Genomic DNA, 26486 nt, shown 5'->3' on the forward strand with positions numbered 1-26486 from the left:
AACTCTTAGACACTCTTGGTAGAAATGTAAATTAATACAACCATTATGGAAAACAGTATGGAGGTTCATCAAAAAACTAAAAATAGAACTACTGTATGATCCAGCAATGCCACTACTGGGTATATACTCAAAGAAAAGGAAATCAAGATATTGAAGAGATATCCCCACTCCTGTGTTTATTGCAGCACTATTCACAATAGGCAAGATATGGAATCAACCTAAGTGTCTGTCAACAGATGAATGGACAAAGAAAATGTGTTATAAATGCACAATGAAATACTAAGGAATCACAAAAAAGAATGAAACCCTGTCATCTGCAGCAATATGGAAAAGCCTGGAGAACATTATGTTAAGTGAAATAAGTTAACCACAGAAATATAAATACTCCCCATATTCTCACTCATGTGCAAAAACTAAAAGTTGATCTGATAGAAATGGAGAGTAAAATAGTGGTTACTAGAGGGGAGTGAGGATAGAAAGAAGTTAGTTAACAGATACAAAATTACAGCTAGGTAAGAGGAATAAGTCCTAGCGTTCTATAACACTGTAGTGTGACTACAGTTGACAGTAATTTATTGTATGTTTTCAAAACATTAGAAGAGAGGATTTTGAATATTCCCAACACAACGAAATGATAAATGTTTGAGATGACAGATATGGTAATTACTCTGATTTGATCATTATATGTTGTATTCAAAAATTACATTGTACCTCATAAATATGTACAATTATCGTGTCAATAATTTTTTTTGAGATTTTATTTATTTTTATTTTTTATTTTTATTTATTTTTTATTATACTTTAAGTTCTAGGATACATATGCACAACGTGCAGGTTTGTTACATATGTATACATGGGCCATGTTGGTGCGCTGCGCCCATTAACTTGTCATTTACATTAGGTATATCTCCTAATGCTCTCCCTACCCCCTCCCCCGACTCCACAACAGGCCCCGGTGTGTGATGTTCCCCTTCCTGTGTCCATGTGTTCTCATTGTTCAATTCCCACCTATGAGTGAGAACATGCGGTGTTTGGTTTTTTGTCCTTGCGATAGTTTACTGAGAATGATGGTTTCCATCTTCGTCCATGTCCCTACAAAGGACATGAACTCATCATTTTTCATGGCTGCATAGTATTCCATGGTGTATATGTGCCACATTTTCTTAATCCAGTCTATCATTATTGGACATTTGGGTTGGTTCCAAGTCTTTGCTATTGTGAGTAGTGCCGCAATGAACATATGTGTGCATGTGTCTTTATAACAGCATGATTTATATTCCTTTGGGTATATACCCAGTAATGGGATGGCTGGGTCAAATGGTATTTCTTGTTCTAGATCCCTGAGGAATTGCCACACTGACTTCCACAATGGTTGAACTAGTTTACAGTCCCACCAACAGTGTAAAAGTTTTCCTATTTCTCCACACCCAAGGTAATTTATAAATTCAATCCTATCCCCATCAAGCTACCAATGACTTTCTTCACAGAATTGGAAAAAACTACTTTAAAGTTCATATGGAACCAAAAAAGAGCCTGCATTGCCAAGTCAATCCTAAGCCAAATGAACAAAGCTGGAGGCATCATGCTACCTGACTTCAAACTATACTACAAGGCTACAGTAAACAAAACAGCATGGTACTGGTACCAAAACAGAGATATAGACCAATGGAACAGAACAGAGACCTCAGAAATAATACCACACATCTACAACTATCTGATCTTTGACAAACCTGACAAAAACAAGAAATGGGGAAAAGATTCCCTATTTAATAAATGGTGCTGGGAAAACTGGCTAGCCATATGTAGAAAGCTGAAACTGGATCCCTTCCTTACACCTTATACAAAAATTAATTCAAGATGAATTAAAGACTTAAATGTTAGACCTAAAACCATAAAAACCCTAGAAGAAAACCTAGGCAATACCATTCAGGATATAGTCATGGGCAAGGACTTCATGTCTAAAACGCCAAAAGCAATGGCAACAAAAGTCAAAATTGACAAATGGGATCTCATTAAACTAAAGAGCTTCTGCACAGCAAAAGAAACTACCATCAGAGTGAACAGGCAACCTACAGAATGGGAGAAAATTTTTGCAATCTACTCATCTGACAAAGGGCTAATATCCAGAATCTACAAAGAACTCAAGCAAATTTACAAGAAAAAAAACAAACAACCCCAACAAAAAGTGGGCAAAGGATATGAACAGACACTTCTCCAAAGAAGACATTTATACAGCCAAAAAACACATGAAGAAATGCTCATCATCACTGGCCATCAGAGAAATGCAAATCAAAACCACAATGAGATATCATCTCACACCAGTTAGAATGGCAATCATTAAAAAGTCAGGAAATAATTTGTTTTTAAAAAAAAGGTTCCCAGGATAGCAACATTAGCATCATCTGGTAGCTTCCTAGGAGTTCCAATTCTTGGCCCTCACCCCAGATGTAATGAATCAAAAGCTCTGAAGGTGCAATCAGATAACCTTTGTTTAATATTTTTTTATTTCAATAGCCTTTGGGGTACAAGTGCTTTTGGGTTGCATGAATGAATTGCATAGTGGTGAAATCTGAGATTTTAGTGCACCTATCACCCAAGTAGTGTACATTGTACCCAATATGCAGTTTTTATCCCTCACCCCCTCCTACCCTCTCCCTTCTGAGTCTCCAACATCCATTATACCACTCTGTATGCCTTTGCATATCCATAGCTTAGCTCCCACTTATATGTGAGAACATACAGTATTTGGTTTTTCTTTCCTTAGTTCACTTAGAATAATGGACTCTAGCTCCATCCAAGTTGCTGCAAAAGACATTATTTCTTTCTTTTTTTATGGCTGAGTATTATTCTATGGTGTATATATTCTACACTTTCTTTATCCACTCATTGGTTGATGGGCACTTAGGTTGGGTCCACATCTTTGCAATTGTGAATTGTGCTGTGATGGACATACACATAGAAGAGTCTTTTTGATATAATGACTTCTTTTACTTTGGGTAGATACCCAGTAGTGTGATTGCTGGATTGAATGGTATATTTGCTTTCAGGTCTTTAAGAAATCTTCATACCTATTTTCCATAGAGGTTCTACTAATGTACACTCCCACCAGCAATATATAAGTGTTCTCTTTTTACCACGTGCATGCCAACATCTATTGTTCTTTGACTTTTCAATAATGACCATTCTTGCAGGGGTAAAGTGGTATCTCATTGTAGTTTTAATTGCATTTCCCTGATGATTAGTGATGTTGAACATTTTTTCATATGTTTGTTGGACATTTGTATATCTTCTTATGAGAAACATCTGTTCATGTCATTTGCCTACTTTTTCATGGGATTAGTTTTTTCTTGCTCATTTGTTTGAGTTCCTTGCAGATTGTGGATATTAGTCCTTTGTCAGGTACATAATTTACAAATATTTTCTCCCATTCTGTAGGTCGTCTGTCTACTCTGATGATTACTTATTTTGCTACAAAGAAGATTTTTAGTTTAATTAGGTCTCATTTATTTCTTTTTATTTTAGTTACATTTGCTTTTGGGGTCTTAGTCATCAATTCTTTCCCTAGGCCAATGTCTAGAAGAATTTTTCCTAGGTTATCTTCTAGAATGTTTATGGATTTCAGGCCTTAGATTTAAGTCTTTGATCCATCTTGAGTTGATTTTTGTATAAGGTAAAAAGACAGGGATCCTGTTTTCCCAGGATGATTTATTCAATAGGGTGTCCTTTCCCTGATTTATATTTTTGCCAGCTTTGTCAAAGATCAGTTGGTTATAAGTATTTGTCTTCACTCTTGGGCTCTCTATTCTGTTCCATTGGTTTACATGTCTACTTTTATAACAGTATCCTTCTGTTTTGGTAACTCTAGCTTTGCGGTATAATTTGAAGTCTGGTAATGTGATGCTTACAGATTTGTTCATTTTGCTTAGGATTGCTTTAGCTATTCAGGCTCTTTTTTGGTTCCATATGAATTTTAGGCTTGTTTTCTCTAATTCTGTGAAAATGTTGTTGGTATTTTGATAGGGATTGTATTGAATCTCTAGATTGCTTTGGGAAGTATGGCTATTTTTATGATATTGATCTTCCTATCCAGAAGCATGGGATGTGTTTCCATTTGTTTGTGTCATCTATAATTTCTTTCAGCAGTGTTTTGTAGTTCTCCTTGTAGAGATAATTTGCCTCCTTGGTTAAGTATATTCCTAGGTATTTTGTATTTTTACAGCTGTTATAAAAGGGATTGAGTTCTTCATTTGATTCTCATCTTGCTCATTGTTAGTGTATAGCAGTGCTGCTGATTTGTATAAATGATTTTATAACCTGAGACTCTACTGAATTCATTTATCAAATCTATGAATCTTTTGGAAGAATCTTTAGCATTTTCTAGGTTTACGATCATACCATTTGCAAACAGCAACAGTTTGACCTTCTCTTTTCAAATTTGGATGCCCTTTATTTCCTTCTCTTGCCTGATTGCTCTGGCTAGGACTTCTAGCACCATGTTGAATAGAAATGGTGAAAGTAGGCACCCTTGTCTTGTTCTAGTTTTCAGGGGAAATGCTTTCAACTTTTCCCCATTCAGTATAATCTTGGCTGTGGGTTTGTCATAGATGGCTTTTATATTTTGAGGTAAGCCCCTTCTGTGGCTAGTTTGTGGGGCTTTTACCATAAAGGGATGCTGGATTTTGTCAAATGCTTTTTCTGCATCTATTGAGATGATCATATGGTTTTTGTTTTTAATTCTGTTTATGTGGTATATCACATTTATTGACTTGCATATGTTAAACCATCTCTGTATCTCTGGGATGAAACCCACTTAATCACGGTATATTATCTTTTTGATGTACTGATGGATTTTGTTAGTCAGTATTTTGTTGAAGATTTTTGCATCTACGTTCATCAGGGATATTGTCCTGTAGTTTTCTTTTTTGGTTATGTCCTTCCTTTCCGAGTTTTAGTATCTGGGTAACATTGGCTCATGGAATGAGTTAGGAAGAATTCCCTCTTAATCAATCTTGTGGAATATTTTCATTAGGACTGGTACCAATTCTTTTTTCAATGTCTGGTAGAATTCAGCTGTGAATTCATCTGGCCCTGGGCTTTTTTTGTTGGCAATAATTTTATTACTTATTCAATTTTACTGTTATTGGTCTATTAATGGTTTCTATTTCTTCCTGATTTAATCCAAGAAGGTTGATTCCAGGAATTTATCTGTTTTGTCTGGATTTTCTAGTTTTTGTGCGTAGAGGTGTTGATAGTAGTCTCAAATAATTCTTTGTATTTCTGTGGTGTCTATTGTAATGTCTCCAGTTTCATTTCTAATTGAGCTTGTTTGAATCTTCCTCTTCTTTGCACGATTAATTTAGGTAATGGTCTATAAATGTTGTTTATCTTTTCGAAGAACCCACTTTTTGCTTTATTGATATTTTGTATTTTTTTGTTTCAAAATCATTTAGTTCTGCTCTGACCTTTGTTATATCTTTTCTTCTGCTAGCTGTGGGTTTGGTTTATTCTTGTTTCTCAAGTTCCTTGAGGTATGACATTAGGTTGTCAATTTGTGATCTTTCAGACTTTTTGATTGAGGCATTTAGTGCAATAAACTTTCCTCTTAGCACTACTTTTGCTGTATCCCAGAGGTTTTGATAACTTGTGTTACTATTGTCCTTCATTTCAAAGAATTTTTAATTTCCATCTTGATTTCATTGTTAACCGAAAAATTGTTCAGGAGCAGATTGTTTAAATTCCATGTATTTGCATAGTTTTGAGGGTTCCTTTTAAAGTTGATTTCTAGTCTTATTGCACCATGATCTGAGAAGATCTTTGATATTATTTGATTTTTTTTCAAATTTGTTGAGACATATTTTGTGGCCTATAATATGGTCTATCTTGGAGAACATTCCATGTGTTGATGAGAAGAACGTATATTTTGCAGTTTTGGGGTAGAATGTTCTGTCACTATCTGTTAGGTCCATTTGTTCTAGAGTGTAGTTTAAGTCCGTTGTTTCTTCATTGACTTTCTGTCTTGATCTGACTAGTGCGGTCAGTGGAGTGAAGTCTCCCACTGTTATTGTGTTGCTGTCTATCTCATTTCTTAGTTCTAATAGTAATTGTTTTATGAATCTGGGGCTCTAGAGTTAGATGCATATAAATTTAGGGTTGTAATATCTTGTCAGATTGATCATTTTATCATTATAGAATGACTTTCTTTGTCCTTTTTTTTACTGTTGTTCCTTTAAAATCTGTTTTATCTAATGTAGGGATAGCTACTCCTGCTCACTTTTGATTTCCATTTGCATGGGATATCTTTTTCCAAGCCTTTACCCTGAGTTTAATGAATCCTTATGCATTAGGTGAGTCATTTTTTTCCCCCAGCAGAGTCTTGCTCTGTCACCCAGACTGGAGTACAATTGCATGATCTTGGCTCACTGCAACCTCTGCCTCCTGAGTTCAAGTGATTCTTGTGCCTCAGCCTCCCAAGTAGCTGGGGTTTCAGGCATGCACCACCACACCCTGCTAATTTTTGTATTTTTGGTAGAGACAGGGTATCACCATGTTGGCCAGGCTGGTCTTGAACTTGTGAGTTCAGGTGATGCACCCGATTTGGCCTCCCAAAGTGCTGGGATTACAGGCCTGAGTCACTGCGCCCAGCCTGATGAGTCTCTTAAAGATAGCAGATATTTGGTTTGTGATTTTTTTAACCATTCTGACATTCTGTATCTTTTAAGTAGAGCATTTAGGCCATTTATGTTCAACATTAATGTTGATGTCAGATACTGTTCCAGTCACCATGTTAATTGTTACTTAGTTTTTTTATTGTGTAATTATTTTATATGCTCTGTGAGTTTCAAGCTTTCAAGAGGTTCTATTCTGGTACATGTTGACTTTTTATTTCAAGATTTAGAACTCCTTTTATGATTTCTTGTAGGGCTGGTCTGGTAGTGACAAATTGTCTCAGCATTTGTTTGTCTAAAAATAACTTTATTTCTCCTTCATTTCTGAAATTTAGTTTTGCTGGATACAAAACTCTTGGCTGACAGTTATTCTGTTTATGGAGGCCAAATATAGGATCTCAGTTCCTTCAGGCTTATAAGGTTTTTGCTGAAGTTTTTTTTTATATAAGTCCTCCATATGCTTCTAACACACACTAAAGTAAGAACCACTGAATTAGAGAACTGGCTGCAGGACTCTATGAGCCCTAGAAATTGATTCAAAGTCTTAAGTTAATCAACTCTGGGTACTCCTTTTTATTGTCAGTATAATTTTCCTATGGGAGAAATATAACCACAAGGGGTCCCACTTCCCCTTCTGATCCGTATCTTTTTTTATTTTAAAGGAAAATTTTTTTCCAAAACTGCAGTAACAACTGACAAACACTCCCCTTACCAACAAGTCAAGCTATCGCCTAGGCACATATTTGCTCGTTCACCCATTCATTCATTTACTCAATCATTCACTAATGTGTTCCACAAGTATTCAAGGACCTCTTATGTGTCATTCACTGGTGCTGCATACTAAGGATACGTAAAAAGTCAATAATGACAACCACAAATAGGAAATTGCACAGTATATGAGACTGAACTTTGACATGTGGCAGCAGTGCTGACCACTTCAAAGGCTATGACTTGATACAAGTAATGGCCATATCAGTTCAAATGACTGAGGTAATTAAACCCTATAAGAAGTACACTATTCTTTTGTTTTATTACTGGTTGTTTATCACCAACAAAGGTGTGCCTGGAGCATGAGATAAAACCACTCAAGGAATAAAGTTCAATTCTATAGTCCCCCAGTGAAGTGTTGGCTAGAGGTTATTGCCAGATGCCTTTTTCAACATCTCCCATGTGACATAAATAAATACTACTGTAATAGTTGGTTTCACATCATCAAAGTTTATTTACTATAAGGCTAACACCTGAAAAGAGCTTATTTTTAAAAAACACTCCAGGAAAGACCTTTGAAAGTGTGGTGATATACAGCCCTGCTTCTAGAATGTTAGCTCCACAAAGGTAGGAGTCTTATTGTTTATTTTGTGTCCTGATATATTTCAAGTACTAAGGACGGTGCTCAGTACATAATAGGTGCTCAACAAATATTTGTTGTAAATTATTCTGGCCCGTCCTAATTTCATATAACTTCATATAGCTGTTATTTTTATAATAAAGAAGATTTGTCAAATTTGTCAACTATATGTTACTTTATTTGTGTACCTTGGTCAGGCTTTTCACATATATAAATTTCTCCCCTCAGAAGCCATGGTTAAACCATTTAACCATGTTTTGGTTTAGGAAATATGGTCATCTCACTTACAGCACATACCCGCTGAATTTTGACAAATAAGCCAAGAATTAGGTTTGGAAAAATAAACCCCTTAGAAGCACCCAAGCCAGATACAGTTTCTGGTCCCTAGAAAGTCTTTCCAACTGGAGAACTCTTATTTTCTCGCTGCAAGCCAGGAAGGTTGAGAACACAAGGCTTGCTCTTCCTGGCTGGCCTCTGGAAAAACCAGGCTGACGTAAGAAAGCCTCTGGTGCCTGTTTCCTTTTCCAAAGCTGTTGCTATGGATACCCAAGGCTAGAAAGCAATGGGCAGAATATCAGATGCCTAGGGTCAAGTTACCAGACTCAGGCCAATGATGGGCTAAGGCAGGAGCAGCATGGAAAAACAAAGATTTTCCCTCATATACTAGCCAGAGAGGAGGTCCTTGGCAGAGCTGGTGGTCCTTGGAAAGGTCTTGACAAGATGTCTCTGTGTGTGTTTCTGTGAGTGTGTGTGTGTATGTGTGTGTATATGTGTGTGTGTTTGTGTGAGGTGAGACTTGGTGACTGGTGGTAGGTGTGTGGGTGAGAGAGAGAGAGTGTGTATGTGTGTTATCTAAGCCTCTTCCTGGTGTTAAGATGCCAAAGACTGAAATTCAACATCAGAAGATTACAGGATGCACATGAACTCAGAGTACAGATAAGATGGTGTTTCTGGGTAAAAAAGTATATATTACCCAGGCTACAGTGAGGCCTATCCCCCAGTTGAGAAAAAGGCTTCCTTGATGCCTGAAATATACATTCCTCCCAGAATCTGTATCTGAGTCCCTCTGACCCTGGCCACTCAAGGCTTTCCTTGCTGACTCTTCTTTTTCTGTTTCTCTATTCTTTCCTTCAATTAATAACACTCATTATACTACAGTCAGTCTTTTCTCCTAAATTCTAGCTTGACTCACAATGTTCTGTCTCTAATTATTATGTGTTGGTTGTATGAGTCAATATTTTGACAGTCTAAGGATTCCTTACCATTGCCTCTATGTGTGGGCTTCAACACAATTCCATATTTTAAATTGTTTGTTAAGCCTCAGAGTGTAATATATACAGAGAGAGTGAGGTAACGCCTCTTAGATCTGAAGATAGGTGTCCTTGTTGTCTTGGTGTATACCTTACCCTACAGAAGACAGGAGTGTGCGCAGGGTGAGACAATGAAAGAGAGAGAATGAAAAAGAGAAAGAAAAGGGAGAAAGAGACCTGATTATCTGTGATCAGGGCTACAGGTGAAATAAAAATACAAATGTTAACTAATGAACTCAGAGAGACTAACACTACTGTCCATGCTTTGTGTAGCTAACCCTTCCAGCTACTTCCAGACTGTTTCACAAAGTGTGTGTACTAAAGCAGGCTCCATTGGGTCCTCTTTGCTCATTCTGATGCTCCCCTTCCTAGATCATCAGGGTGATGATTATCTCATATATCTGTGGTTGCTGTATCTCATTCATGCTCATAGGATTTTGTTGAAGTTGTGTATCATATGGCTATAGGATTCCTAATGAAAGGTTCATGGCTACGATATATTTTCTTGTATTTGTTTTCCCAGCATGGAATGGAAACCGAACAAATGATTCTTTCTGAAATTGCTCTCTCTCCTAGGGACTCAGTGGAATTACCACACAAAGCCAAGAATTCCTCTGCTAGAAATCACAGAGGAGACTGGTTATTGCCTGGCTACGAAGAGAAGCTTCACAAAGGCTGACGCCACAGAGGATGGGTAGGGGTCAAGGAATCCTTTGTTTTGTACCTTATGCCCAGGGGAAAAAAGCTCCTTCTTTATTCATTGTTGATTCAACTCACCAAGCATTGAATGAACACTAGTAGGTACTGTAGGAGATAAAATAACAAATAAGGAAGGTCCCTGCCCTCAAAGAGTTGAAGTCTAGAAGGAAGATGTATACTTGAAAGAGATGGGAGGACAAGACATTGGTTTAAAAATGACACAAAATACTGGAACAATAAATAAGAGAGAGCAATTACACTGATTAAAATTGTTTTGTGATAACATCAGCCAGGCCAACAGACTGGCACCATTTTTTTTCAAATGATGTTGACACACATCCTACCTGCTCCAATTAAAGTCCCCAGCTTGACATCCTCTTTGGTAGAAACACCAAGGTGTTCTGCCAGTATGAACGGAGAAAGCAGAAACTCAGGAAGGAAAATAGAAGGAGATGCTAGGAAGAATAGGAGATATGTCATTGTTTGATTTATCAAAACAGGAATATTCATACCTCATTTTAATCCAAAAAGCACTGCTTAGAAAAAGGAATTGAGTTGGAAAGGATCTGAGACCTCATCTCATTTCACTCAACCACCATGTAATGCTTCAGTTCCCTTTATAATATCCCTGTCAAACAGATGCCCCTAAGGGAGATATCAAAAAGTTTTATGAAAGAAAATGGCATTTCAACCAGGTCCTCAAAATATTGAATTTTGATGTTTGAAAACAAAAAGGATGAGGGAATGACAAAAACCTAAAGGCTCTAAAAATGTACAGGTCATTTACAGGGGATAAATGTCACAAGCTGGATGGAATATACAAGGGTATAAGGGAAGGAGTGGATAATGAGGACAGAAATCACAGGAGGAGTTAGATCATGAAGACTTTTGAATCTGGCCAAGTAATCTGGACTTGATTCAACAAATAATAGGTAGCTACTGACAATTTTAGAGCAGGAAGAAGACATGATTAAATGTGGATTTAGGAAGATGAATCTGGCAGTGAAGTGGAGAACAGATTGTAGGACAGAAAGACTGAAGGCAGAAACATAGGCTAGTAGACACTTCTAGTAGCCCAGGAAATGGGTATGAACTCTGGTTGTGGGAGAAAAGTGCAAATAGAAAAAGGACAGAATTTCATAACTATTCCAGAGGTGAGACTCGGTGACTGGTGGTGGGTGTGTGGGTAAGAGAGAGAGTGTGTATGTGTGTTCAATTTAAAGATTTTCAAAGAGCTGGAAAATTATTTCCTTTGATCCTTCCAATAACTTTATTAAGTCGGTAAGACAAGTATTTTGTCTCCATTCTCTAGATAAGGAAGTTCAACCAGATATTCCAACTTATGAAAGGTAAGTATCATATTGAATAAAATTAGCCTCAGGATCTGGACAGGTACCGAGACCTCCCAACAACCAAAGCAACATCTTTCCCTTTATACTCACAATCCTACACTTGTACTCCAGGCTTTGTGAAACATTCTACCAATAAGGAAACTTCTCTTTTCTCTTGTAAATGATCTATTTTCAAAAAATATTCGCTCTTGTTTGCTGAGTATAAATTACTCATGACAGACTAACCAACTTTCATTAGTTTGTCTCCTTATTTTAAAAACAGCTCCAGCTCAAGGTAATCTATTCCCCGTAGCACTTTAATCTCACCTGAGCCATATTGTTCTGTGGATGAAATACACCAAGGGAAGAGCATCATTCACTCAGCCTTCCCACAAAATAAGTGGCCGCTGGTACAATATAGTAAGGGAAGTCTGCACTGCTATGAGAACAACACCTCTCTTTTCAACTCTTGCTTTAGAGGATTTCTGCTACAAATAAAATGAAAACCTAAGAAAAATCCCATCTGGGGCTATTAAAATTGCTACCAAATGAAAAGCAATGTGATGACTTACTGCCAAACTTGGCCTGACCCTGAGAACAGACATAAATGAACACAGAGGAACTTTCTAGATCAGTTCCAAGCAGAAGACAGGAACAGTTCCTGGTCTAGGGGAAAAATGAAGGGCAGGTAGCAAGAGCTCAAAAAGAGAGTTCTAAAGAAGGTACCAAGAGGCCTTCAAGGAAGTTCTAAAGGCCACATTGTAGGAAGAAAACTGGGACTGAAAACCATATGGTTCAGTCAGGCATGAAAATGCAGTAACATGGGTAATGGATAAGGCCATTCGTTCAGTAATTTTTCTTCTTGTAAACAGGTGTTTGGCCTCTTGATGCTCAGAGGAATCACTCAGGTCTGTGCCATCCATGGATTTTCTCCTATAACCAAAAACTTTTCCTGTTTCTGACTATACGCCTTACAAATAGGTTCCAGTTGAGAAATTTGGGAGTAAAGGTATCAACCACCCCTGAAATAAGGTATTTATAAAGTGCAGCTGGGACACACTGCATCTCAGCGAACCCTGGGCATAAGTAGCCCAGTGCTGTGGAGAAGGAAGAAGGGAATCATATCCCAGTCTCAGCTACCAACTCACAATGAGAACTTCCTGTTAGCTTCCTTCCCTTGGTAATTCAAGTACAGACATGCCCCAAAGCAAGTCTTATCTGCTGGGCTCCTGGGTCCTGCTCAAAACCCAGAGCAGGTTGGTGAAAAAAGTGGTAAATTTGGGCATTAAGGTAATAAGATTATGCCTTTCAAACCCACCTGGGCATTTCACTATGTTTCTTACATCAGATGTATCCCTGCCCTAAGCTTACCAAAAGGAGCCCCTTCAGGCCACTAATAGGAGGTAATATGACATAATAAAAAGATCGCTGAACATGAGAGTCCAAGTACATAGATTTAAGTCTTGACTCTACTACTTACCCCATGTCTCTCCCAAAGCAACTCACTTCACCCTCTGAGCCTCAATCCCTCATCTATAAAAAAAGAGTATTTATTCCTACCTTTTTCATAGTTAAGTATGGTGTAGATCTGTGGTTTGCAAACTTTTATTAAGCAGAATAATCATTTTTCCTAAATGAAATCCTAGTTGAAACCCTAATACCCAAAAAGCAGGCAGAAATGGAACTACTCTGTTCAAAGCAACCCTGCAGCGTCTAGGAGCTCACCTGCTGGGCCTCCACTGCCCCTGCTGGCACTTGTAGGAAGTGATTTGAAGATCACCTGACCAACAAAAAGAACCCCCCCAAGGGAAGAGTCAAGAAATGAAATATCTCATTTCAGTTTACCAATAACTAGCTGAAATCCCATCTTTAATACCATATCTCATCAGGTTAAGGCATTGATACCTGGTGAAATCCTACCCCACTCTTCTTTCTCAAAAGAGTGATATTAAGAATTCTTGTCAGTGATTCATATCTCAATGTGAATAAAGAATATCAAAAGGGACTCTGTTTCCTTTTAACAAAAAGAAGTCTATTTTTGTTTTTATTGATCATAAAAGTAAGGCATACTTGTTATATAAAAACCTAAACACCATGGAATATAAAATATAAAATAAACCTTTTCCTTAGAAACACCATTCACACCAGCCACCAGATAAATAGTTGATATTTGGTAAAATGCTTTCCAGATTTCTGTGAGTACAACATATACATACACATGAACCTGGGGGTAGGGGTGGATACACACGCTTTTTAAAAAACAAGTATATTATCCTACATCCTACATCCTATATCCTATCCTGTCTTTTTAAACAGCTGCTTAGCTTCTGCTTGCACCTTATATAAGTTATCTAACCTCTTATTGCTAGTCTTTAGGTGCTTCTACCTTTTTTGCTATTGAAAACACTGCAACAAACACAGATCTTCTCACAATCTCTTGATTGATTGTGGGAGTAGAGAACATGAGGGCCCTAGTTGCTGGTGGTGAAAATACCAACACCAAAGTCACAAAGGATAGAGAGACTGGGGCACCAGAATTCAGCCTTGGCCTCCTTCTTCATTTTGTTGGCGGTTCTAAATGATTTCTTTTATCCCTGCAAAAGCCTGAGGCAGATTTTTTTCCATTTATTACCACACTGCTCAGAAATTCAGCAATGGTTTTTCCACTTTACTCAAAAGTTAGTGTTGACTATATAAAGTCCATCTCAGGCTTTCCGGATAACCAAACAAAACCAAATGGCCTGGTGATAATAATTATTCTTCAAGACTCAAGCCCATGTGTCAACCCACCTATGAACTAGACCTCTCAATGACATTGACTTTCTGACCCCTCTGGCCTCCCACTCATCAACAGGAAGTGGTGCATGACTGGTCTTGAAATTTCTTCATGATGAAAGACTGAAACAGCCATAAACCTCACCTTAATTTAGTCACTGATTACACTAACCATGCACATTCATTTTAGAGCTTCCTAGCTTATGGGTTTTCACTCCATTTACTTTCCAAAGCCCATCCTGTTGAATATGAAATTTATTGCCAACCAAGACTTCTCAGTGACTGACGTCAATACCAATTTGGAAGCAAAACTAAAGAAACACAGATCCTGTGCCAGCACTGTGAACTGAGTGAAAAACTACTTTCTATCTTTCCCAGAGGATCATCTGGTCAGATGCTTCTTGAATTCTTACCAAGAAGTGTTATTACACATTTTTAAATGCATTTCTACAAAATGCTTTTTGTTCTGTGCACTTCTGTACCTTAGCTTTGCAAAAAGAGTGGTTTCTCTGACCTATCAATAAGCATCAAAGTGCCTAACATGACCAAGACAGCTACTAGATGTTGAGGTTGCACAGATGAACAAAATAGAATTCTTATTCTCAGGGAGCTTAGACTTCATTGTAGGTGTATAAGTAAGACCTGCACACACCATTGACACAAAGATGAGGAAGAAGAATATTTCATGCACTTTAAGAGAAAAATGGTGGAGTAAGCAAGAAATTTCATGTTATACTCAGTGACCAAGACTTTTATGGAAGAGAAGGTATTTGACATGGCCCTGAAATGATGAGCAGAAATTTAAATTGGAGTGGAGGATTTCTCAAACTGAGATGCCTTCAGAAGCCCAGTGGAGAACACAAATCAGTATAAATGGGCTGCGTGTAAGAAAATAGCAAATGGGGCCAGGTGCGGTGGCTCACGCCTGTAATCTCAGCACTTTGTGAGGCCGAGGTGAGCAGACCAGGAGGTCAGGAGATCGAGACCATCCTGGCTAACACAGTGAAACCCCGTCTCTACTAAAAATACAAAAAAATTAGCCGGGCATGATGGCAGGTGCCTGTAGTCCCAGGTACTCGGGAGGCTGAGGCAGAAGAATGGTGTGAACTCAGGCGGCAGAGCTTGCAGTGAGCCGAGATCGCACCACTGCACTCCAGCCTGGGCGACAGAGTGAGACTCCATCTCAAAATAAATAAATAAATAAAATAGCAAATGGTGGGATATATGATGAATGAGTCAAACATGCCCCCATTTAAAAGCAGGTAATAAACATTTACAGACCAGACAACACATATGGTGCGCAGACTTTAGATGTAAAAATGCTAATCTACATCAATGGAAGAAGGGAATGCAGAAATTTCAGGAAGAGGCAATGACAAAATCAAAAGTAGAGAGTTTAGAATGAGTAAATTATGCTCAAATAAAAGAAACTAGTTTGATTAGGGCACACTGGAAAAGGGGAAAGGTGGGGTGGGAAGTGGGGAAAGAGAAAAGAGAAAGGAAAATGAAAAGACAAAAAGAAATTTATTTAATTTCAAATATCACCTACATTGTCCTATTTGATCTCTGCAACTGCCTTTTTAAAGTAGCTATTATCCTTTCTCCATTGTTTGTTCTTGCCATCTGTGTCAAAAAACAGTTGGTTGTAAGTGCTTGAATTTATTTCTCTGTTCTCTACTCTGTTCCATTGGTCTATGTGTCTATTTTTTATGCCCATGCCATGCTGTTTTGATTACTATAGTATTGTAGTGTATTTTGAAGTCAGGTACTGTGATGTCTCCAGCTTTGTTCTTTCTGCTCATTTGACTATTGTGAGTCTTTTGTGGTTCCATATGAATTTTAGAATTGTCCTATTTCTGTGAAGAATGTCATTGGTATTTTCATAAGGATTTCATGGAATCTGTAGATCATTGCAGGTAGTATGAACATTTTAACAATATTAATTCTTCCAATCCATGAGCATGGACTATCTTTCCATTTATTTGTGTCTTCTTTAATTTCTTTCTTCAGTGTTTTGTCATTTTCAATGTAGAGATCTTTTACCTCCTTGGTTAAATTTATTTCCAAGTATTTTATTTTTTGGCTATTCTAAATGTGATTGTTGATTTCATTTTCAGATAATTCACAAACAGTGTATGGAGACACTCCTGACATTTTTATGTTGATTTTGTGTCCTGCAACTTTACTAAATGTATAGGTTCTGACAGTTTTTTAATGGAGTCTGGGGTTTTATATATATAAGACTATGTGGTCTGCAGACAGGGACAACTTAACTTCTTTCTTCCCAATTTAGATGTCTTTTATTTCTTTCTCTTGTGTAGTTGCCCTTCAATAAATGGTGCTGGGAAAAGTGGATATCCACATGCAAAACAATGAAGCTAGACCCCTATCTCTCACCATATTAAAAAATGCAAAATGGATCAAAGACTTAAATGTATAACCCAAAACTATGAATGTACTAAAATAAAAGAGAGTAAACACTTCAGGACACTGATCTGGGCAATATTTTTTTTGGTAAGATCCTAAAAGCACAGGCAACAAAAGCAAAAATAGACAAATGGGATTATATCAAACTAAAAAGCTCCGTACAGCAAAGGAGACAAACAACAGAGTAAAAATACAACCTACAAAATGGGAGAAAATATTTGAAAACTATGCATTCGAAAAAGGATTAATGTCCAAAATATGTAAGAAACTCAAACAACTCAATAGCAAAAAATAATCTGATTAAAAAGTGGGCAAAAGAGCTGAATAGACATTTCTCAAAAGAGAAGATACAAATGTTCAACAAATACATGAAAAAATACTCAACATCACTAACCATCAGAGAAATGCAAATCAATACAATAATGAAATACGAGATATCACCTCACCCCAATTAGAATGGCTATTATCAAAAAGACAAGAAATAACAAATGCTGGCATGTATGTGGAGAAAGGGGAACTATTGGTGAGAAGGTAAAGTAGTACAACCATTATGGAAAACAGTATGGTTTCTCAAAAAATTAGAAATAAAACTACCATATGATCCAGCAATTCCACTACTAAGTATATATCCAAAGGAAATGAAATCAGGATGTTCTAGAGATATCTGTACTCCTACGCTTATTGTAGCACTATTCACAATAGACAAGATATGGAATCAAGCTAAATGTCCATCAACAGGTGAATGGATACAGAAAATGCAGTATATAGCATGTTCTCACTCATAGGTGGGAACCGAACGATGAGAGCACTTGGACACAGGAAGGTGAAGATCACACACCGGGGCCTGTCATGGGATGGGGGGAGGGGTGAGGGATAGCATTAGGAGATATACCTAATGTAAATGATGAGTTAATGGGTGCAGCACACCAACATGTCATATGTATACATATGTAACAAACCTGCACGTTGTACACATATACCCAAGAACTTAAAGTATAATAAAAAAAGATTAGAAAAAAATAAAGGCTTCACTCTACCTGAAGATGAAAAAAAAATACAGTATATATACACAATGGAATACTATTCATCCATAAGAATGAATAAAATCCTGTCATTTGCAACAACATAGATAAGCCTGACAACATTAAGTGAAATAAGACAAGCACATAAAGGCAAATACTGTATGTTCTCACTCACATATGAAATCTAAATTTATCACACAGATGCAGAGTAGATAGTGGTTACCAGAGGCTGGGGTGGGGGTAGAGGAAGGATGATATAGGGAAAGATTACTCAACAGGTACAAAGTTACAATGAGGAGGAATAAATTCTGGTATTCTATTGCACAGTAGGGTGACTATGATTAACAACATCATTTTGTATATTTCAAAATAAGTAGAAGAGAGGATTTTGAATGTTCTTACCACAAAGAAATAATAAATGTATGGTGGTGAATATGCCAAATACCCTGATTTGATTTTTATATGATGTATGTATGTATCAAAACATCACACTGTACCCCAGAGATATGTAATTATTTTGCATCGATTAAAAACAATTCGAAAATTTAAACCAAAAAAGTAGATATTATCATTCCATTTTAAAGAAAAATAAAACTCAGATACAAAGTAGCTACATTTCTCAAAGCCATACAGGTAAGAGTGAGAGAGGTAGGGAACAAACCAAACCTTCTCTATTTCTAAAATTTATTTTCATGATATCACACTGAGTGGAATGAGCAAAGGTAAAGGTGAAAATTTAGGATTAGGTTGTGAAGGTCCTTACAAAAAGCAATTAGCTCAATGAAACATGTAGTTGTATAAAATCAGATAAAACATTTAAAATGTTATACCTTTCACAGGTTCCATATGTTATGAATATGGAACTTGTAACCATTTCATATGAAAGACATGTTATTCTTATACTGCCTTTCTCTGCCCTTTTCCTACTTGTATCTCATTCCATTTTGCTAACTCTAAATCAAGCAGTGCTGTGTTAATAATCAGATCCTGGCACCAAACTACTTGCATTTGAATTGAATCCTAACTCTGCCACTACTGAGCAAATTATTTAACCTCTCTGTGCTTTGATTTCCTTGTCTATAAAATGGGGATAATAACAGTCTACGTCATAGCATTGCTGTGCAGTGCTTGGCATAGAGTAAGTGCTCAATACATGTTAGCTTTTCATTTTATCTGAACCAAAAAGAAAACCCAGTTACAACTAATAGGAACAAGAGGAGTCTTGATGATAGTCCCAAATTGAGTTTTGGAAAGTAACAAATTTGGATATGAAGTTAGACAAAGAGCTGGACTGGCACTGTGGCAAGGACTGTTTATTGCTTCCCAACATTTATTCTCCCTTCTTCTTTAACAAAGAGAACCTTGAGTTTTAGTGGAGAATATTCAACACAGAAAATACTGGATTTTCTAGCCTCCCTTTCAGCTAGATGAAGCTATGCTCCTAAATTTAAAAAGTGAGATGCAAGGAAAAATATTACATGGAACTTCTGGGAAAAACTTCTTCAAAGAGGGCACACTCTTTCTTCTTTCTTCCTCCTTTCTGCTGCCTGGAAAGTAGATGTGATAGCAGGAACTCTGGCAGCCAACTTGGACTCTGAGGGTGGGTTCTCCAAGATGATTCCAAAGTACACAAAGGTTTAACAATTTTTTATATCTAATGTGAATTTTGCCTTCCATAAAAATATAAATTTATTAAGACTGTTCAATTCATAATATAAATGATTTTATCAGATCATTTTTTAGGAAAAAGGTTATAAGATACAAACAGTATCAGGAAACAAATATATCAACCTGTTTTCCCTTCACTTATCATGATATGTAATTATCCATCTTTTCCACTAGGATGTAAGCTTCATATTATCTAGTAAAAACTCATAATATTTAATATGGGCCAGTCAATCATATATAGTCCTCATAACAATCCTATGAGGGAATCTACCATTATTCCCATTTTACAGATGCAGAAACTAGGGCACAGAGAGGTCAAATGACTTGTCTACTGTCAAACAGCTGGGAAGAAACAGTGCCAGGATTCAAACCTAGGCAATGTGATTGCAGAGTTAGCATTCGAACTGCTACTCTATGTGGACGCTTTGTGAAAATTGAGATCTTGCATTGTTCACAACTTGTGTCCTCCATGCCTAGTACAATGTTTGAAAAATAATCAAAGCTCAGTAAACACATTAAGTAAATGAAGATTTGTTCATTACACATTATATGAAGTTATCAAAATACCACATTCCCTGAAAATATGTACGTCTATTATGTATCAATAAAATTTTTAAATAAGCAAAGAAAAGAACGAATGAGGGAAGAGGACAGAAAAATTGACAGACACTGGATTTTATTTCACATAATTCATAATCTTGGCTCCAGGCAACATTCTTCCAGAAATAATAAAGAATATAGAAACTTACAATACTGTGGGGATCTAGATCCTACAGACAAGGCTCTGAGAGCTTTCTCCCCTGAGGTTGTATTGGCTTTAGCCAAGAACTCTTGTTAGACAAACAAGATGAAGTTTCCCTGATAAGACTAGTTTTGAGAAATAGAGTTTACAAGGGCCATTTCTATCTAGACCTCAGCAGTAAAAGTTATCCTCCCAACTTGATCTCTGAGGCAGTTTTCAGGAGGTGGGCATAGACTCTGGTTGGCCAGGATCACCAATTAAACCAGAAATGTAAAGAACACTGCTAGCCCCTTCCAACTCTCTTGCTCTGCACCAAACAGAATGATTTAATCCAGAATCAGTGCAGTGACAGCTACAATCAGGGAAGCAATAGCAACTTCAGATCACCAGAGTTGGGAAAGGGGAGCAAATAGAGGCCTGTCATTGTCTCAGACCCCAACTTGAACTTCAATGAGCCAGGGACATTCAATTCCTGGTTTTAAAAGAAACAAATGCCCCTAGGAGAAAAGAGAGTTTACTTTGTCAAAGGTGGGAGGAACCTTGTTTTACATTCAGGGTTCAAACTATCTTAACATTTTCAAATACTCCTGTTGTTTTCCAAGAACACATTCAGAACATTTATATAAGATCCAACTGTGCATTTAAGCCTCTTATGTACTCAGGGCTCTCCTAGTGGTCTCTCGAGGCTGAAAGAGATCTTTCCATAATATTAATGGCTTCTCCTTAATGAAGCACTTTCCCTGGATTTGCAGATAAGTAAAACCCTTCCTCTACACCCCCATGAATTCTGGCCACTTTGTTCCCTCTTAGTCTAGGAAAAGTTTGTAAATTTATTTATTTATTTATTTAGAGCCTCGTCCTGTCATCCAGGCTGGAGTGCAGTGGCATGATCTCTGCTCACTGCAACATCTGCCTCCCAGGTTCAAGCAATTATCTTGCCTCAGCCTCCCAAGTAGCTGGGATTACAGGCACGTGCCAACAAGCCCAGCTAATTTTTGTATTTTTAGTAGAGATGGAGTTTTGTCATGTTGGCCAGGCTGGTTTTGAACCCCTGGCCTCAAGTGATCTGCCCACCTTGGCCTCCTAAAGTGCTGGGATTACAGGCATGAGCCACCTTGCCCGGCCAAGAGTTTGTAAGATTCTTAAAAGTTACACACTTCTGAAGTTTCATGTATGAAATAGGAACATTAAGCAAAGATACTGATTACATTAGCCACATGCCATGCCCTTTATGATTATATGAATCATAATTCAATATGGTACTTTACTTCCATTATCTTCCCATAAACACATTATTTATTAGCCACATGCCATGCCCTTTATGGTTATATGAATCATAATTCAACATGGTACTTTACTTCCATTATCTTCCCATAAACACATTCTTCTCACAATGTGCAGTTCCTATAGCAAAGTGGCTACAGTACCGGATATGGTGAACAAGGAAAACTCAGCAGACTTTACTGGGGTTAAAACTCCCATTCACAATTGCTTCAAAGAGAATAAAATACCTAGGAATCCAACTTACAAGGGATGTGAAGGACCTCTTCAAGGAGAACTACAAACCACTGCTCAATGAAATAAAAGAGGATACAAACAAATGGAAGAACATTCCATGTTCATGGGTTGGAAGAATCAATATTGTGAAAATGGCCATACTGCCCAAGGTAATTTATAGATTCAATGCCATCCCCATCAAGCTACCAATGACTTTCTTCACAGAATTGGAAAAAACTACTTTAAAGTTCATATGGAACCAAAAAAGAGCCCGCATCGCCAAGTCAATCCTAAGCCAAAAGAACAAAGCTGGAGGCGTCACGCTACCTGACTTCAAACTATACTACAAGGCTACAGTAACCAAAACAGCATGGTACTGGTACCACAACAGAGACATAGATCAATGGAACAGAACAGAGCCCTCAGAAATGATGCTGCATATCTACAACTATCTGATCTTTGACAAACCTGACAAAAACAAGAAATGGGGAAAGGATTCCCTATTTAATAAATGGTGCTGAGAAAACTGGCTAGCCATATGTAGAAAGCTGAAACTGGATCCCTTCCTTACACCTTATACAAAAATTATTTCAAGATGGATTAAAGACTTACATGTTAGACCTAAAACCATTAAAATCCTACAAGAAAACCTAGGCAATACCATTCAGGACATAGGCATGGGCAAGGACTTCATATCTAAAACACCAAAAGCAATGGCAACAAAAGCCAAAATTGACAAATGGGATCTAATTCAACTAAAGAGCTTCTGCACAGCAAAAGAAACTACCATCAGAGTGAACAGGCAACCTACAGAATGGGAGAAAATTTTTGCAACCTACTCATCTGACACAGGGCTAATATCCAGAATCTACAATGAACTCAAACAAATTTACAAGAAAAAAACAAACAACCCCATCAAAAAGTGGGTGAAGGACATGAACAGACACTTGTCAAAAGAAGACATTCATGCAGCCAAAAGACACATGAAAAAATGCTCATCATCACTGGCCATCAGAGAAATGCAAATCAAAACCACAGTGAGATACCATCTCACACCAGTTAGAATGGCCACGATTAAAAAGTCAGGAAACAACAGGTGCTGGAGAGGATGTGGAGAAATAGGAACACTTATACACTGTTGGTGGGACTGTAAACTAGTTCAACTATTGTGGAAGTCAGTGTGGCGATTCCTCAGGGATCTAGAACTAGAAATACCATTTGACCCAGTCATCCCATTACTGGGTATATACCCAAAGGACTATAAATCATGCTGCTATAAAGACACCTGCACACATATGTTTATTGTGGCACTATTCACAAGAGCAAAGACTTGGAACCAACCCAAATGTCCAACAACGATAGACTGGATTAAGAAAATGTGGCACATATACACCATGGACTACTACGCAGCCATAAAAAATGATGAGTTCATGTCCTTTGTAGGGACATGGATGAAACTGGAAAACATCATTCTCAGTAAACTATCGCAAGGACAAAAAACCAAACACCGCATGTTCTCACTCATAGGTGGGAATTGAACAATGAGAACTCATGGACACAGGAAGGGGAACATCACACTCTGGGGACTGTTGCGGGGTGGGGGGAGGGGGTGGGACAGCATTAGGAGATATACCTAATGCTAAATGACGAGTTAATGGGTGCAGCAAATCAACATGGCACATGGATACATATGTAACAAACCTGCACATTGTGCACATGTACCCCCAAACCTAAAGTATAATAATAAAAAAAAAACTTTCTTCCCCTATTTGAAATCTCAGCAATTGACAACTATGGAATCTTAAAAGAAGCAAAATGTTCAATAGGTGAAAGGCAGCATCCTCTGTCACATATAATAGAAGCTTGAACGAATGTTTCCATATTGATGAAATTTGAACATCCCTGTTTTCCTAAGAAGAACGGTGTCTATAGTTTCTGCAACAGTTTGGACTCCAAGTATTCCATTCCATTGTCTCTTTAAGTACACTGAAATGTGTCAGACCATGTGTACTCACTTGCAATTGGAAAATATGGTCACCACATTGAGTTTGAACTATGCTAGACAGCTGTTACACAAGCTCTGAAGAAAGATGAGAGCAGAGCAAAAACATGTCACAAATTTGTCACTCAGGAGCTGATAAAATGCTGAACTGGGGTTTTTCACATGGCTGCAAATATGCAAACAATACTCAGCACAGTAAAGAATTTAGATATAGCTTCTCTGTGTAAACCCAACCTTAACAAAAAGAGGACATTCACCTTCCTCAGAAGGAAGGGAAGTTTGTGAGTTCTACTTCAAGCTCTGTGATCTCAAGTATTTCTCCTTCATCATGCCCTTAATACTGTTTCAATATGGCCTTGGCATAAGGTTCATCAAGAAGGTACCTCAGTATTCAAAGGGATAGGCAAATCATTTAGAAATGCACCATGTTGATATGAAGCAGAGCTTAGTTGTTTCTTCATACAAAACATCTGTATAACAAACAAGGCTTTTTTTTTACAGACCTAAAACAACTAGTCAAATGAGAGGTTTACATTAGAGTGCCTGTTAACTAAAGGAAAACCAAGCACACTTTATCAGTAATACAAGAAGTGAGAGGAACAAGAGGAAAGAATACAGTAAAAACAAGAACGGTCAAGGGAAAAAAAGAAGAGTCATAAACAGAATGCAAATTCTGTAAACTTAAATAATAAATTGAAATTAAAATTTTAGAGGATTGCTGATCTATATTAAAGATCCCTATTCTACTTTGAAATTTAAATTATCAAGTGGAACTAAAAAGAAGAAAAAAATCTGCAATGGAGCTTTTAATAAAAGTAAGTGAACAATAATACAATGCCCTTCATGACCACTTGTATACCTTTCTACCATTCTTAATTTCATTTCCTTTCTTAGTTCACCAAGGAAAACATCTCTAGCTCACCCGTGGAACCTAACCTAGATTCCTCTTCCTGGCACCGTGCCCCACAAATGTGGCTACACTGTGATCTCAAACATGTGGCATTCAATACTTACCTCAGACTTTTCTGGAAAAATTCATGGGAGAGCCTGAAGGGGTGATATTAGCAACTGCTGTCATGCTTTGAAACACCCTCTCTCCTGCCAGCTGAACTTGCTTACTGACTGAAGTATCCACACCAGTCTCTGGATTCTGTAGAACTAATGAAGTTATTCCCACAGGTAACCATTTTGAACAAACTGCTTAAGTCTAAAACAATACAAATATCCTATACACACATCTCATACTTCACTTAAATGTTCCAGATCAGTGATAGAAAAGTTATCTCACTAAAACCTGAGACTCTTCAATGCCTTTGATTTCTGAGTTAGGAAGGGCACTCCACCCAACAGACCATACAGCAGCCTTGGTGATCTTGAAGTTCCAGAGTCCTCCATCTGTAATATCATTACAGCTATTTTGTTTGTTAATGAGCACCTACAGATTAATAATACATTTAAGAGGGTTTGAGGCCCTATAACCCTTTGTGGTCCAAAATGCCTTCCTCAACACAGTGTAGTAGAATGAGCATGTACTGAGAGTCAGATGGGCCCAGGTTCAAATACCAGTTTTGTTACTTCTTATCTATAGGATCTGGTCAAGTCACTCAAACTGAGACTCAATTTTTCTTCATATAAAATGAAGCTAATGAAGATAATAATAACCATATATCCATAAATGAATATAATGTAGGTAAAGCACATGGCACCATCCCTAGCACATAGAACCAGCGGCCACTCCAGAAATTCTGGAAAGAGGGTCTCAAGGGTAACATTCTGGTTGAAAGGGGCTGGTGAGGGACACTCAATAAATTTAGTTCTCATGAAAGCCCATACCACTGTAAAGATCAGAGATTCCGTGTCTTTTGAGGCTGGAGTCCCTTTAGGAACGAATACCCGTACAATCTTCTTTAATCCTGACAGTTCCACTCTTTTGAACACAAAATCCGGTTTTATCTAGCTGGGATCAACCCACTGAGGCACATGGGAGAATAAACCAGTCTATTACCATAAAGTGACTGAGTGGTTGTAATAAAATCACGTGTGCAACATGTATGTTCAGGTCCATAAATTCAAGCTATTTTTCTTTTGTAAATGATAAACAGAATTAGCAGCTCTCATCAGACTTCTGCATAAAACATAAAGGAGCTAAATTGACCTGAACTCAGAATGCTTGAAAACAATTAACAACAACTGCAAAGCCTTGTAGACCTACTGTTTAGCTCAGCCTGTATCTAGGAACCTTGATAAAAAGATATATACCAGAACATACGAGAGACTCAGTCCTGAGGTTCTGCAAGGATCTTGCTTCCTTGGCTGTTACCAACTCACAGAACACGGAGGGCAATTCTTGGCATTCAGAGAATAATTCCATTTCACTTCCATCTTTGATCCAAGCTTTACTAATCCTACATATTGCCTCATTCAATGAGTATTTACTGAACAGTGAAATATAATAAATGTGGGGTTTGGAGCCTAATGAACCCAGGTTAAAGTCCACTTTGCCACATACCAGTTGCTACATACCAACTTAGAAGGGAGAGGACAAGCTGTGATATTGAAACCAAATAAAAAACATGTGTCATGTGTGTAATCCCAGCACTTTGGGAAGCCAAGGCAGGTGGATTGCTTGAGTCCAGGAGTTTAAGATTAGCCTGGGTGGCATGGTGAAACCCCATCTCCACAAAAAATACAAAAATTAGTTGGACATGGTGGCATGCACCTATAGTCCCAGCTACTCAGGAGGCTGAGGTGGGACAACCACTTAAGCCCAAGAGGCAGAGGTTGCAGTGAGCTAAGATTGTGCCACTGCATTACAGCCTGGGTGACAGAGTGAGACCCCACCTCAAAAAAAAAAAAAGTTTAAAAAAATAGGCATACATGTGCCTTGATTTCTTCATTTAAAATGAGAATAATTGCTTCAGAGGGTTTTCATTTAGCACAGTGCCTGATATAGAATAAACACTCAAGAAATGAAAATAGATGTTTATCAAGTGCCCACTG

The sequence above is a fragment of the Nomascus leucogenys genome, chromosome X (assembly GCF_006542625.1).
Source record: "Nomascus leucogenys isolate Asia chromosome X, Asia_NLE_v1, whole genome shotgun sequence".
Taxonomy (NCBI): Eukaryota; Metazoa; Chordata; class Mammalia; order Primates; family Hylobatidae; genus Nomascus; species Nomascus leucogenys.